The 16,066-nt window shown below is 44.8% G+C and overlaps 1 protein-coding gene across 1 annotated transcript in view; it reads left to right on the top strand.

Moving 5' to 3' along the window:
• Positions 1 to 234: 234 nt before the first annotated feature.
• The window catches only part of LOC126241430 (scoloptoxin SSD14-like), a 127,320-nt gene continuing 111,488 nt past the window's right edge, over positions 235 to 16,066 (top strand). The window contains exon 1 of the mRNA XM_049948005.1: positions 235 to 358. The gene's annotated coding sequence lies outside the window, so the exon portion shown is untranslated. The remainder of the gene's footprint in view (positions 359 to 16,066) is intronic.

Raw genomic sequence — 16,066 nt, 5'->3', positions numbered from 1 at the left:
TTTTGAAACTGGAACTTTAATTACGGACACCACATCGTGATGCAAAAGCGGGAGAGCATGGAGTACGATGACCTTTCAAGACTTGCAGTTCACGGTGTCGCTACATGCTGTGTCAATGGTTCGGTGCGACGATGCACTGTGCCAAGTTGTCTTATCACTGCCGGCTCGCTAGCGGCTTATCGCTGACGATCAGCAGCTGGCGTTTGCTCCTGGCCGGTAGATTAACACTGCCAGCGATTCGCCAGTTGGGGAACGTATGCCGAAGTTCAGCACGTTTATCCGCTTCATCCGGACTGCAGGCGCTCTTTCGTCACGATCTCCACTGTCTGTGGCGAGTATACCGGCTTTCTCATTAAAGGTATTTTTTTCCTGAGATATGTCTGGTTTGGTGGGATACTCCACAATGTCTTCTCCTGTGCCAATCCATCTCAGGCTACCTCAAGTACCATGGAAATTGTGCCTTGATGTCTTGACAAATGTCCCTACTTGTAGTTAATGTTTTCAGCATGTTGCTTTCCTCACTGATTCTGCGGAGAACCCCCTCAATCTCGTCTAGGCAGTCAGAGTGATGACCTGTTGACATTCGTACATTTCTGCCCTGCCCTGTCGTTTGGTAGTGAAGAAGGCGAATTACGGAGAATCGGACCAGATTTGTATTTGAATTCAGGATATCCTAGCAGATAGATCTTAAGACGTTCTTGAAACTGGGAAAATCGACAGACGAAAGGAACTTTGGGATTACCCGGAGAATGTGTTATAGAGCCGTTACCACTTACAATATACACTCATCAACGGTATTTGGACAGCCCTATGTTATGCACAATTAACTACTAGCTTCATCGAGCGAGGTGGTGCAGTAGTTAGCATAGCACACTGAACTCGCATTCGGGAGGATGAGTGTTCAATCCAGCGCCCAATCATCCTGATTGAGGTTTCGGTGATTTCCTTAAATCACTTAAGACAAACATCGGGATGGTTCCTTTGAAACGCCACGGCCACCTTCCTCCCCACCCTTCCATAATCCGATGGGACCAATGACCTTGGTGTTTGGTCTCCTTCCACAAATCAAACAACCAGCCAACCGCTATATGTCACGAGAGGTGATATATAGTTGGTAAACAAGAAGACGAATTACCGAGAATCGGACCAGATTTGTATTTTAATTCAGAGTATCCTAGCAGATAGATCTTAAGACGTTCTTAAAACGGGGCAAAATCGACAGATGAAAGATACTTTGGGATTACCCGGAGAATGTACACTACTGGCCATTAAAATTCCTACACCACGAAGATGACGTGCTACAGACGCGAAATTTAACCGACAGGAAGAAGATGCTGTGATATGCAAATGATTAGGTTTTCAGTTCATTCACACAAGGTTGGCGCCGTTGGCGACACCTACAACGTGCTGACATGAGGAAAGTTTCCAACCGATTTCTCATACACAAACAGCAGTTGACCGGCGTTGCCTGGTGAAACGTTGTTGTGATGCCTTGTGTAAGGAGGAGAAACGCGTACCATCACGTTTCCGACTTTGATAAAGGTCGGATTTTAGCCTATCGCGATTGCGGTTTATCGTATCGCGACATTGCTGCTCGCGTTGGTCAAGCGAGATCCAATGACTGTTAGCAGAATATGGAATCGGTGGGTTCAGGAGGGTAATACGGAACGCCGTACTGGATCCCAACGGCCTCGTATCACTATTAGTCGAGATGACAGGCATCTTATCCGCATGGCTGTAACGGATCGTGCAGCCATGTCTCGATCCCTGAGTCAACAGATGGGGACGTTTGCAAGACAACAACCATCTGCACGAACAGTTCGACGACGTTTGAAGCAGCATGGACTATCAGCTCGGAGACCACGGCTGCGGTTACCCTTGACGCTGGCTGCATTGCAGACAGGAGCACCTGCGATGGTGTACTCAACGACGAACCTGGGTGCACGAATGGCACAACGACATTTTTTGGGATGAATCTAGGTTCTGTTTACAGCTTCATGATGGTCGCATCCGTGTTTGGCGGCATCGTGGTGAACGCACATTGGAAGCGTGTATTCGTCATCGCGATACTGGCATATCACCCGGCATGATGGTATGGGGTGCCATTGGTTACACGTCTCGGTCACCTCTTGTCCGCACTGACGGCACTTTGAACAGTGGACGTTACATTTCAGATGTGTTACTACCCGTGGCTCTACCCTTCATTCGATCCCTGCGAAACCCTACATTTCAGCAGGACAATGCACGGCCGCATGTTGCAGGTCCTGTACGGGCATTTCTGGATACAGAAAATGTTCGACTGCTGCGCTGGCCAGCACATTCTCCAGATCTGTCACCCAAACTGCGTGAAAATGTAATTACATGTCAGTACTAGTATAATATTTTTGTCCAATGAATACCCGTTTATCTTCTGCATTTCTTCTTGGTGTAGCAATTTTAATGGCCAGTAGTGTGTTATAGAGCTTTTACTACTTATAATATACACTGATCAACGGTATGTGGACAGCCTTCAAAAGGAAACGAAGAGTGTTGTGCTGTCAGTAGAGAAGCAGTGACAGCCAAACATGGTGGTCAGGAGAGGTCAGCGACTTGTAACGTGGACTGGTCACTAAATGTCACCTGAGTAACAAATTCGTTAGGGAGATTTCAGTCATAAAGCTGGCCAAGTCGACTCTTGTTGACGTGCTTCTGAAGTGGAAACATGAAGCAACAATGACAGCTGAACCAAGACCAGGCAGTCCTCATATACCGACGGACAATAGGGAAATTTGGGACCAAACTGCTGAGGTCATCGGTCCCCAGGCTTACACACTAATTAACCTAACCTAACTTACGCTAAGGACAACACACACCCACACACCCATGCGCGAGGGAGGACTCGAACCTCCGACGGAGGGAGCCGCGCGAACCGTGACAAGACGCCCGAGACCGCGCGGCTACCCCGGACAGCGAGCGTCTAGCATTGCAGAGTGTGGTTGTAAAAAATCTCATAAAGCCAGCGCAAGGAATGATTCGTGGCCTCCAAAATGCTACCAGCAGTCCAGCTTGAACAATGACTGTAGGAAGTTAACAAGAACGGGGTAGAATGGTCGACCAGCTTCTCATGAGCCACACATTTCTAATAATCGGACACTTTCATACCCGAACAGTAACATACGGTATGAAGTCTTTCCCTCTTTATTATGTGATAAAAGGACACGCAGGGATGCTAATGATCATGGATGCCACTTTGGCATCCTTGATCAATGTTTCTATGACACAGTTTTATTCAGGGTTTTGAAATGTTCCAAAGAATGCAGAAAACTAATTAAATCATGTTTGTTAAAATACAATAAGATTCAAAGAATTTCTGTGTTTACGATTATACATTTACAACTACATTCCAATTTTGTACGCCAGAAGAGTACAGAGTAATGTTATATGTTCGAAACGAAAAACTTTCGTTTCATGATGAACTAATCCTTCAAAGTCAAAGAAAATTATTAACATGGCTTTGACGTTTGACCTGATCTGGCGAGCTTTTTTTGATCTTGGAGAACCTTTCTGGAATCATTGTGAAGACTGAACCTTGGTTTCAACATCATGGCTCATCACCAGTTCTGACTCACTTAGGAACATCTTATTCTCTTTTGCGAAATCCAAAAGCTCTTCACAGACTGCGACGCGAAGGTCTTTCTGGTCTTGACTCATGAGTCGTGGGACGAACTTGGCGGCATTCCAAGATGATGTGCCAGGATTTCATGAAATGGCCCAACTGATATGTTACATTCCTCTTCAATCCCTCGGACAGCCAATCTTCGATTGGTACGCTCAATTTCGTTGACTTTTCCTGTCATGAGCGTCATCGGTAGACGTCGAAGGGCGTCCCGAACGAGGGTCATTTTTAACTTCCGTCTGGCCATTTTTAAACCTTGTGAACGTTTTGTAATACCGAGTACCGCTGAAGCACACATCATCGTAGGCTCTCTGTATCATTTCGTTGGTTGGTTGGTTGATTGGTTCGTTAATTTAGGGGGAGGGGACCAAACAGCGAGGTCATCAATCCCATTGGATTAGGGAACGGTGGAGAAGGAAATCGGCCGTGCTCTGTCAAAGGAACCATCCCGGCATCTGCCTGAAGCGATTTCGGGAAATCACGGGAAACCTAACTCAGGATGGGCGGACGCGGGTCTGAACCGTTGTCCTCCCGAATGCGAGTCCAGTGTGTTAACAGCTGGGCCACCTTGCTCGGTCATCATTTGGTGTGTCTATGTAAAGGGTTTCTTGGATTTCATGGAAAATTTAATGCAGACGCGTTGCTTCTCTAACTCTTCCATCTCGAAATTTGCAAACTGCGCGACACAACGTTCTACTTAATACAGCACTGAACAATAATTAACAGACACACCGCAGTGAAACTTCCGACTGTTAAACATTAAACGCAGGCGTGTGCAGGGATGCCAACCGTATTTCGCTCCAACCCACCATTGGTGCGAAATTACGAATGTTCTGGAATTTTTTCGAATAGACCTCGTACGTGGAAGGCGATTTTTACTAAAGTTAATAAATCTATCAAGAAGGCCATGGGAGCGTTTATGCCAGAAAAAAACAGATAAGCAACTGTTATCATTCCACTTAGACAATGAATGGACATCAATTAGGTCCAGCATAACGGGCAAAAGGGGATTATGGGCAAAGAACAAACTGGTTGTAAATCGCGCTCTGGAGAGGTATGTGCCAAGTAAGTGGATTAAGGATGGAAAGACCCTCCATGGTTTAATAATCGCCGGCCGGTGTGGCTGAGCGGTTCTAGGCGCTTCAGTCTGGAACCGCGCGACCACTACGGTCGCAGGTTCGAATCCTGCCTCGGGCATGGATGTGTGTGATGTCCTTAGGTAAGTTAGGTTTAAGTAGTTCTAAGTTCTCGGGGACTGATGACCTCAGATGTTAAGTCCCATAGTGCTCAGAGCCATTTGAACCATTTAATAATCAAATTCGGAAAATGCTGAGGAAACAGAAATTTTTGCACTCTCGGTTCAAAAAACAACGCGCAAATGTTGACAGGCGAAAGTTATCAGAAATTCGTTGTCCGTAAACAAAACAGTGCGCGATGTATACAACTTCCACCGTCATTCCTTAGCGAAAGATCTTGCCGAAAACCGGAAAAAAATTTTGGTCACACGTAAAATCACTAAATGAGTCGAACGCAGCTATCCAGTCACATTTCGGCTAGTTTAGGGGGAATTGAAGACAGCAGAAGAAAAGCTGAAGTTTTAAATTTCACTTTTAAGAAATAATTCACGTAGAAGTATCGAACAAACATACCGTCGTTAGGCAGTCGAACATACTCCCGAACGGAGTACAAAGGAAGTGGCATCCCTGGCGTAGAGAAGCAACTGAAAGAGTTAAAAACAAGTAAGCCTCCAGTTCCAGATGGAATCCCAATTGAGTTATATAGACGGTACACTGCGGCATTTGCCCTTTACTTATCTCGCTCTTACCGCGAATCTATCCCCCAGCGCTAAGTCCCAAACCGAAAGGAATAACGCGCAGAAGACTCCTGTATATAAGAAAGGTAAAGTAACTGACCCACAAAATTAAAGACCAATACCCTTAGCATCGGTTTGTTGCAGAAATCTTGAACACATTCTGAGTTCGAATATAATAAATTTCCTTGATATAGAAAAGCTTCTGTTCACAGCACGGATTTAAAAAGTTTCGCTCCTGTGAAACTCAGCTTGGCCTTTTCTTCCATGATACGCTACAAAACATGGATGGAGAGCAACAGGGAGGTTCGATATTCCTAGATTTCCAGAAAGCGTTTGACACAGTGTCCCAGTGCGGATTGTCGACGAACGTCGGAACATACAATATACAGGGTGTTTCAAAAATGACCGGTATATTTGAAACGGCAATAAAAACTAAACGAGCAGCGATAGAAATACACCGTTTGCTGCAATATGCTTGGGACAACAGTACATTTTCAGGCAGACAAACTTTCGAAATTACAGTAGTTACAATTTTCAACAACAGATGGCGCTGCGGTCTGGGAAACTCTATAGTACGATATTTTCCACATATCCACCATGCGTAGCAATAATATGGCGTAGTCTCTGAATGAAATTACCCGAAACCTTTGACAACGTGTCTGGCGGAATGGCTTCACATGCAGATGAGATGTACTGCTTCAGCTGTTCAATTGTTTCTGGATTCTGGCGGTACACCTGGTCTTTCAAGTGTCCCCACAGAAAGAAGTCACAGGGGTTCATGTCTGGCGAATAGGGAGGCCAATCCACGCCGCCTCCTGTATGTTTCGGATAGCCCAAAGCAATCACACGATCATCGAAATATTCATTCAGGAAATTAAAGACGTCGGCCGTGCGATGTGGCCGGGCACCATCTTGCATAAACCACGAGGTGTTCGCAGTGTCGTCTAAGGCAATTTGTACCGCCACAAATTCACGAAGAATGTCCAGATAGCGTGATGCAGTAATCGTTTCGGATCTGAAAAATGGGCCAATGATTCCTTTGGAAGAAATGGCGGCCCAGACCAGTACTTTTTGAGGATGCAGGGACGATGAGACTGCAACATGGGGATTTTCGGTTCCCCATATGCGCCAGTTCTGTTTATTGACGAAGCCGTCCAGGTAAAAATAAGCTTCGTCAGTAAACCAAATGCTGCCCACGTGCATATCGCCGTCATCAATCCTGTGCACTATATCGTTAGCGAATGTCTCTCGTGCAGCAATGTTAGCGGCGCTGAGGGGTTGCCGCGATTGAATTTTGTATGGATAGAGGTGTAAACTCTGGCGCATGAGACGATACGTGGACGTTGGCGTCATTTGGACCGCAGCTGCAACACGGCGAACGGAAACCCGAGGCCGCTGTTGGATCACCTGCTGCACTAGCTGTGCGTTGCCCTCTGTGGTTGCCATACGCGGTCGCCCTACCTTTCCAGCACGTTCATCCGTCACGTTCCCAGTCCGTTGAAATTTTTCAAACAGATCCTTTATTGTATCGCTTTTCGGTCCTTTGGTTACATTAAACCTCCGTTGAAAACTTCGTCTTGTTGCAACAACACTGTGTTCTAGGCGGTGGAATTCCAACACCAGAAAAATCCTCTGTTCAAAGGAATAAACCATGTTGTCTACAGCACACTTGCACGTTGTGAACAGCACATGCTTACAGCAGAAAGACGACGTACAGAATGGCGCACCCACAGACTGCGTTGTCTTCTATATCTTTCACATCACTTGCAGCGCCATCTGTTGTTGAAAATTGTAACTACTGTAATTTCGAAAGTTTGTCCGCCTGAAAATGTACTGTTGTCCCAAGCATATTGCAACAAACGGTGTATTTCTATCGCTGCTCGTTTAGTTTTTATTGCCGTTTCAAATATACCGGTCATTTTTGAAACACTCTGTATCTTCCCATATATGTAACCGGCTAGAGGACCTTTTGCGTTGTATTGTATGGAACTGGGGACCTAGAAACGACGGAGAGGCTTCGTCCCCGCCGTAGCCCGTAGTGGTACACAACAGCACAGTGTTGTCTGTAACAACATGCTACAGCAGTCCACTCACCCCATCGCCACCCCACACCGAACCCAGGGTTATTGTGCGATTCGGCCCCCAGTGGACCCTCCCTCCCCCCCACCCCCTCCCCGTAGGAACGTCTCACACCACTCACACCAGACGAGTGTGACCTCAATGTTTGCATGGTAGAGTAATTATGGTGTACGCGTACATGGAGAAAGTGTTTGCACAGCAATCTCCGACATAGTGTAACTGAAGCGGGATAAGGGGAACCAGCCCGCATTCGCCGAGGCAGATGGAAAACCTCCTTAAAAACCATCCACAGGCTGGCCGGCACACCGGACCTGGACACTAATGTTTTCGTCTGGAGTGTGGCACTTTATGGGGCAGAAACATGGACGCTGGGACAAGAGGATGGAAAATGGTTAGAAGCATTTGAGATGTCGATGTGGAGGAGAATGGAGAGAATAAGCTCGATGGAAAGAGTGAGTAATGAAAGAGTATTGGAAAGGGTTGGTGAGAGAAGATGTCTGCTGAAGGTTGTAAGAGAAAGGAAAAGGATCTGTTTGGGACATTCATTGTGAAGAGAGTGCTTGCTAGCAGATGCTTTGGAAGGATTGGTTTGTGGGTGAAGACTGAGAGGAAGAAGGAGATACAAGATGACATACGACATAAAGGGAAGAGGAAATTATGCAGACCTGAAGAGGACGGCAGAAGACCGGACAGCCTGGAGAACTACCATGTGAAAACCTGCCTTTAGGCAGAACACTAATGATGCTAATCACACTTCCCTGGGGCACTCCTAACGATACCCTTGTCTACGATGAACACTCGCCGTCGAGAACATTCTGTTACTTAAGAAGTCTTTGAGCCTGGGAAGTTATTTCGTATGGTCGTTGTAACGGAACATATTAAAGGCTTTACTTTAATGAAGTATGCGATACCCTCCAAATTCAACCAGTTTAATGAGTATTTATGATTATAGAAAAGTTATTGTGTATGTTAACAATGATTGCATAACATGTCTCCATAAACAGTCAACCCATTAAATTATACTGAATAACTGACCCACACAAAAGTTAATATCACTTGATCACTGATACAGCAAATGTCATCATGTAAAAACACTAAGTTCATCTTAAATAATTAATATGAAGTACGAAAAATAGTGGCCAACTTAGGTATTTTGGATCTCCTTAAATAAAAATCACCCAGTGAAACCTATTTGTTCACTAGGAGCGTTTTCACTCAGTATTCACGTAATCAATCCTATTTTAGACGAAAACCAATGTAATTCTTCATAATTCATGTTACTTACTTATTTATGCAAATTAGAGAAGTCAATTGACAAACTTCTAAAAAACGGCCTTTTTGTAACAGAGAATTATTCTGTCAAGTGAACAACTGTCTGTCATTTTAATAACATGTTAAATTATGTCACTCGTTGCAAATTAATAACTTTTCTGCACAAATTATGATAACAGATGTACATGTGACTTATAAACTATATCTCTTTTTAGTAGTTCTTTGACAATGTTATAAATACAAGCAGCAAGAAGGGTCGGGAGGCAGTCGGAATGTCACTTTGGTCAAGTGTGTTTCTGTGTTATTGTTTGAGATGGATAAACAATGCAAAGAACATGTAAAGGAAGTACTACTTTGTGTTGTGTTGTGGTCTTTGGTGGACAGTGGAATTAAGATGGCCACCAGAGTAATAAATATTTGATGTTTACATATGTGTTGGTTTCGCTCGTTCTTTATCATCAAAAGCACATAAAAAACACGGGACCTCATGTTTTTACCCTAGACAACCAGATTTAGAGCCAGCATCAGCATCGAGACACAGCAGCGATCCAGCAAGCAGCAGCGATTACTACAATGCATTTTAATGGCGCCAACCTAACATCAAGTGCTAACAAGTTCCGTAAATTGGAGTGAAATAGTGCGATTATAGCAATTATCAATATCTACGACTAGGCGACCATTACATCGTACCTTCGTCAACAATCTACAGTGCGGCACCGTGTCAAACGATTTCCGGAAATGTTGGAATATGGAGCCCGCCTGTTGCCCTCCATGTATTGTTCACAGGATCTCATGTGAGAAAAAAGAAAGCTCAGCGTCGCACGAATAATGCTTTCTAAATCCATGCTGATTTGTGGACAGAAGCTTTTCTGATTAAAGGATATTTATTGGAAGTTTGCGTTAAGTTCCTGTGGAACAAAACTGCTGGGGTTATCGGACCCTAGGCTTACACACTACTTAATCTAACTTAAACTAACTTACGCTAAGGGCAACATACACACACATGCCCGAGGGAGGACTCGAACCTCGGACGGGGGAAGCCGCGCGAACCGTGGCAAGATGCCCTAGGCATCGCGGCGGAAATTTGTTATATTCGAACTGAGAATACGATCAAGAATTCTGCACATTCTAATACGCGGGAGTAACCCGCGCTTTTGTTTCCATTTGCTTGGGACTTTGCGCTGGGCAGGAGATTCGCCATAAATGCAAACTAATTAGGGGACCACACCGTGGTTCAGGTCGAAAAAAATCGATTTTCGGTTTTCGTATATTTCGGTACATTAAGGTTTTATTTAAGTACTCTGAAAAGGATTTTGCTGAAAAACATTTTTTTCGAGCATTTAAAGAGCATTTTCCTACCACGTGTGTTTGTGTGCCACGCCCACTTTTCTGTCACCCACTGTCAACCCACCCACTGTTAACTACAAGCCATATGGAGATGACATTATTAGCAAAATAGAATGTGTAGGCCATGTTCAAAAACGTTTGGGAACAAGGCTGAGAAAACTAACTGTTGATATGAGAGGAAAAAAATTAGAAGATGGAAAATTGTTGCCCGGACAGGGTCGGTTAACTAAAACTGAAATAGAAAACTTGCAAAAAATGGTTCAAATGGCTCTGAGCACTATGGGACTTAACATCTATGGTCATCAGTCCCCTACAACTTAGGACTACTTAAACCTAACTAACCTAAGGACATCACACACATCCATGCCCGAGGCAGGATTCGAACCTGCGACCGTACCAGTCGCGCGGTTCCGGACTGAGCGCCTAGAACCGCTAGACCACCGCGGCCGGTAGAAAACTTGCAGGTATACTATGGGCAGGCAATTAGGAGAAATAAAGAAAATCTGGAGGCAATGAAGAGAGATGTTTGGGCCATATTCTTCCATAAGTCCTCTACTGAAGATAAGCCATGTAATGGATTGTGTCCATCAGGAGAAAATTCGTGGTGCAAATACAATATGGCTCAGGCAACGGGAGAATCTTATTCTCACCAGCATTCTATTCCTGCTGCTGTTATTACAGCAATTAAACATACACTCCTGGAAATTGAAATAAGAACACCGTGAATTCATTGTCCCAGGAAGGGGAAACTTTATTGACACATTCCTGGGGTCAGATACATCACATGATCACACTGACAGAACCACAGGCACATAGACACAGGCAACAGAGCATGCACAATGTCGGCACTAGTACAGTGTATATCCACCTTTCGCAGCAATGCAGGCTGCTATTCTCCCATGAAGACGATCGTAGAGATGCTGGATGTAGTCCTGTGGAACGGCTTGCCATGCCATTTCCACCTGGCGCCTCAGTTGGACCAGCGTTCGTGCTGGACGTGCAGACCGCGTGAGACGACGCTTCATCCAGTCCCAAACATGCTCAATGGGGGACAGATCCGGAGATCTTGCTGGCCAGGGTAGTTGACTTACACCTTCTAGAGCACGTTGGATGGCACGGGATACATGCGGACGTGCATTGTCCTGTTGGAACAGCAAGTTCCCTTGCCGGTCTAGGAATGGTAGAACGATGGGTCGATGACGGTTTGGATGTACCGTGCACTATTCAGTGTCCCCTCGACGATCACCAGTGGTGTACGGCCAGTGTAGGAGATCGCTCCCCACACCATGATGCCGGGTGTTGGCCCTGTGTGCCTCGGTCGTATGCAGTCCTGATTGTGGCGCTCACCTGCACGGCGCCAAACACGCATACGACCATCATTGGCACCAAGGCAGAAGCGACTCTCATCGCTGAAGACGACACGTCTCCATTCGTCCCTCCATTCACGCCTGTCGCGACACCACTGGAGGCGGGCTGCACGATGTTGGGGCGTGAGCGGAAGACGGCCTAACGGTGTGCGGGACCGTAGCCCAGCTTCATGGAGACGGTTGCGAATGGTCCTCGCCGATACCCCAGCAGCAACAGTGTCCCTAATTTGCTGGGAAGTGGCGGTGCGGTCCCCTACGGCACTGCGTAGGATCCTACGGTCTTGGCGTGCATCCGTGCGTCGCTGCGGTCCGGTCCCAGGTCGACGGGCACGTGCACCTTCCGCCGACCACTGGCGACAACATCGATGTACTGTGGAGACCTCACGCCCCACGTGTTGAGCAATTCGGCGGTACGTCCACCCGGCCTCCCGCATGCCCACTATACGCCCTCGCTCAAAGTCCGTCAACTGCACATACGGTTCACGTCCACGCTGTCGCGGCATGCTACCAGTGTTAAAGACTGCGATGGAGCTCCGTATGCCACGGCAAACTGGCTGACACTGACGGCGGCGGTGCACAAATGCTGCGCAGCTAGCGCCATTCGACGGCCAACACCGCGGTTCCTGGTGTGTCCGCTGTGCCGTGCGTGTGATCATTGCTTGTACAGCCCTCTCGCAGTGTCCGGAGCAAGTATGGTGGGTCTGACACACCGGTGTCAATGTGTTCTTTTTTCCATTTCCAGGAGTGTATTTTCAGAGACTTGGATCATGCTGACCTGCTAAGGAAATGTCTGCACGGGCAGACACAGAACCCAAACGAATGTTTCAACAGCATAGTTTGGAACCGCCTTCCTAAACCTGTATTTGAAGGCATGCATACAATGAAACTAGGAGTTCATCATGCTGTTATTACATTCAGTTGTGGTAATATTGGAAAGTGGTGGGTACTGAAAAAGCTGGGAATTAATCCTGGTGAAAATATGATCAATGGGCTGCAACATCGCAATAAAATGAGGATAGCCGATGCAGACAGGTCTGCATCTAAAATGGCCTAGAAAGCAAGACAGCCGGCCGGTGTGGCAGTGCGGTTCTAGGCGCTTCAGTCTGGAGCCGCGTGACCGCTACGGTCGCAGGTTCGAATCCTGCCTCGGGCATGGATGTGTGTGATGTCCTTAGGTTAGTTAGGCTTAAGTAGTTCTAAGTTCTAGGGGACTGATGACCACAGATGTTAAGTCCCATAGTGCTCAGAGCCATTTGAACCATTTTTTGAAAGCAAGACAAACATCCAGGAAGGTGAAACAGAAGCTGGAAGGCCTGCTAGAGGCCAAAGAAGGGTCATCATATGCAGCAGGACAGTTTTAATTAACTGTAAGTAACAAATTTCAAAAAAATGTTTTTAAAGTCAATTTCCCGCAAACTAAAATTTTCAATACATATGCCCCATTATATCAGAAACTATCACAGATAAATGAATGAAATTTTCAGAGACTCTGCATAACATAAAAAGCCACCTCTGGTACTACATTCATTAATATTCCCCCATTAGGAAGTTCATAAAAAAATATTTTCTGCAGAAAAAACTTAATATTTTTTGTCAATAAATTTGAAAAAGTATTTCTTAAAAACTACAAAATGTATAAAGTAGTTTTCAGTACAGTTGACCCTATTAGCATCATGTAATATACAGTAAGAATATTAAGGTCTTGCATCAAATAGTTTCTTCAGAAATGGCTCAAATACTTACCTAAATTAACATGGGGTAGATAGGCAGTGTGTGGTCCCCTTAAACTAACTTACGCTAAGGGCAACATGCACACCAATGCCCGAGGGAGGACTCGCGAACAGTGGCAGAAGCCCTAGACCACGAGGCGGAAATTTACTATATTCGAACTGAGAATACGTTCAAGAATTCTGCACATTCTTGTACGTGGGAGTAGCCTGCGCTTTTTTCCAATTGTTTGGGACTTTGCGCTGGGCGGGAGATTCGCGATAAATGCCAACTAAGTAGGTGCCAAATCGTAGGGCACTCTTTGTAAAACCGAATGGGGACTTATTTATTCTCCACTTTTTCAGTTGCTTCTCTACACTAGGGATGCCTATTACCACGTCTTGCACTGTACGACAGTCTAACAACGCTATGTTTGTACAATCATTGTGTAAAAACGCGACAGATAAAACTTCTGCTTCCCTTTAGCTATTTTCTATTGCCTCAACAGACTGGTCAACTTGTGACTGGACAGAAGATTTTGATCCGTTTAGCGATTTTACATAGGGCCAGAACTGTTTCGGTTTCTCGGCATGGTAGTTGTTTTATACTTGTTGTAACTTGCTATCTGCTGATTAGATTTCTGCTGGAGACGATTGTGTACTTATTTGTAGAACGTGGATTTCATGTCTATTGGCATTGCACTTCCGACTACAAAAATGTTCAGAAGTGTGTGAAATCTTATGGGACTTAACTGCTAAGGCCATCAGTCCCTATGCCTACACACCACTTAACCTAAATTACCCTAAGGACAAACACACACCCCCGTGCCCGAGGGAGGACTCGAACCTCCATCGGAACCAGCCGCACAGTCCATGACTGCAGCGCCCGGACCGCTCGGCTAATACCGCGCGGCGCACTTCCGACTACCAGACATGTATTGGTCATTTGTTTCATTAATTGTGAATTTCGCTATTGAAATAGGTGATTTATGGCAGTCAAGATCTATTGTAAAATCGTATTTATAAACAAAACTCATCTCTTTGCAATATCACTTTATGAAAAAAATCGTAGCCTTTTGGGTGAAGACTGATAAATAAATGCTAGCACCTTCCAGCTGGGGAATGTAGACAAAGTTACAGTGAATAAAAAGGTAACTCTGATTAGATGACAGTCATTTAGGAGTTGAGGTTAGCCTTGTGAATAAATGTTAGAACCTTCTAGCTAGGTAACATAGACAACTAATAAAAAGATAGCACTCACTTGATAACAGGAGTTTAAGTTATCCTTGTGGCTGTTACAAATTAAATGACGCATGAAAGACACTACTTACAACCGTTATTATTTCTGATTTGTTCCACGTTGCGTTTAGAGAGATTTACTCCTTCTTAAAGTGAAGCTTCTGGTTACATTACCGAAGTAAAGATGATGCCTTTTGCGATTCTTCGATATGTTACGTGTCTGTAGCACACTGACGCTATAGATATTACAGCAAGTAGCTAGTGCAATTGTTATACATTAATTACGGTAATAATGTTCCTTACTTGCTTACTACAACACTGTTTAGGTCATTAATATACGTTTCTGTTGCTGGTACACTACTTTGCAGCAAAATTCAATGAAGAGCCCTGCCTACACATCGCACGATTCGCCGAATAACTATAGCTTTGTGACTCCGAGACAGTAGACATTAGAGCGCACCAGTTCAGTACGATATTGATCCTTTAAAATCGAGAACATAACAGAATTTTCTTTAAAACTGATTCTCTGTTGTCCATCTTGATTGCTGAGATTTTTTAATTCTTTTAAAATTGAAGCAATCAATAAGGACTATAAGAGAACCTATTTTACAACCAGTTACAGCGGATTTTTTCCAAGGACATTATATTAATATATGCAGAATTTTCTTTGCCCTATAAGACAGTAAAAAATTATATATAGTAAATAGATACTCGTATACAGTATACTCGTATACAAAATTGCGTCAAATAATGCAATACTGTCATAAACCATTCAGGAAAAAGATCATACAGTAAATAGATACCACAAAACGGAAGAAGTAACACCAGTAGTGTATTGGTCTGATAAATATCTTCGTAGTGCGACTGGGAAGTACCTGTACAATACAGAGGCCACAGACTAACGTGCTAAGGCACAAACAGTGCAAGACACAAGATTGTATCAACTGACGCAATACTTCTATAGCTATTCAGCATCGGCACTAGGATGCATAAAGTCGTGATACGGACATCCGACTCACTAATAACATAGGAAATGATACTTACCAATAGAATGCTAGGAAAGAGATGATGGAACAACAAAGACCCCAGCATAATTCAAAGTTATCATCCGATTTAAAAAATCATAACTGTTATGTTATTTGAGATATGCGTGAACAACGGACTGTTGAAAAGAACAAACTCTCGAGCTTTACACGGTTCCCGCAAGGCAGCAGCAGTGTGGACCCACTTCAGTTGTAGTAAAATTGAGGTCGGGACAACAGAAAGCGTTTTATGTTCAACGTTTTGCACAGTGTGGGGTAAGTGATTTTCGTGCTAAGTGTGGTGTGGATCTTCCTACAGCACAGAGCATTAGACGATGACATAAACAATTCCGAGAAACAGGTTGTTTGGGTAAACGTAAATCGCCGGGCAGTTCCCAGATCTCGAACGCATCCGCCATAGTTTGACGAGGAGTCCACAGAAATCCGTTCGCCGCGCAACTCGACAGCTCAACATGCCCCCGATGTCCGTCTGTCGTGTGTTGCGTCGACGTTTACACATGAAACCATAGAAAATTCGGCTACTGCATGCTCTTCGCGAAGGTGAC

The sequence above is a fragment of the Schistocerca nitens genome, chromosome 1, assembly GCF_023898315.1.
Source record: "Schistocerca nitens isolate TAMUIC-IGC-003100 chromosome 1, iqSchNite1.1, whole genome shotgun sequence".
NCBI lineage: Eukaryota > Metazoa > Arthropoda > Insecta > Orthoptera > Acrididae > Schistocerca > Schistocerca nitens.
This window is presented reverse-complemented; position numbering and strand designations above follow the sequence as displayed.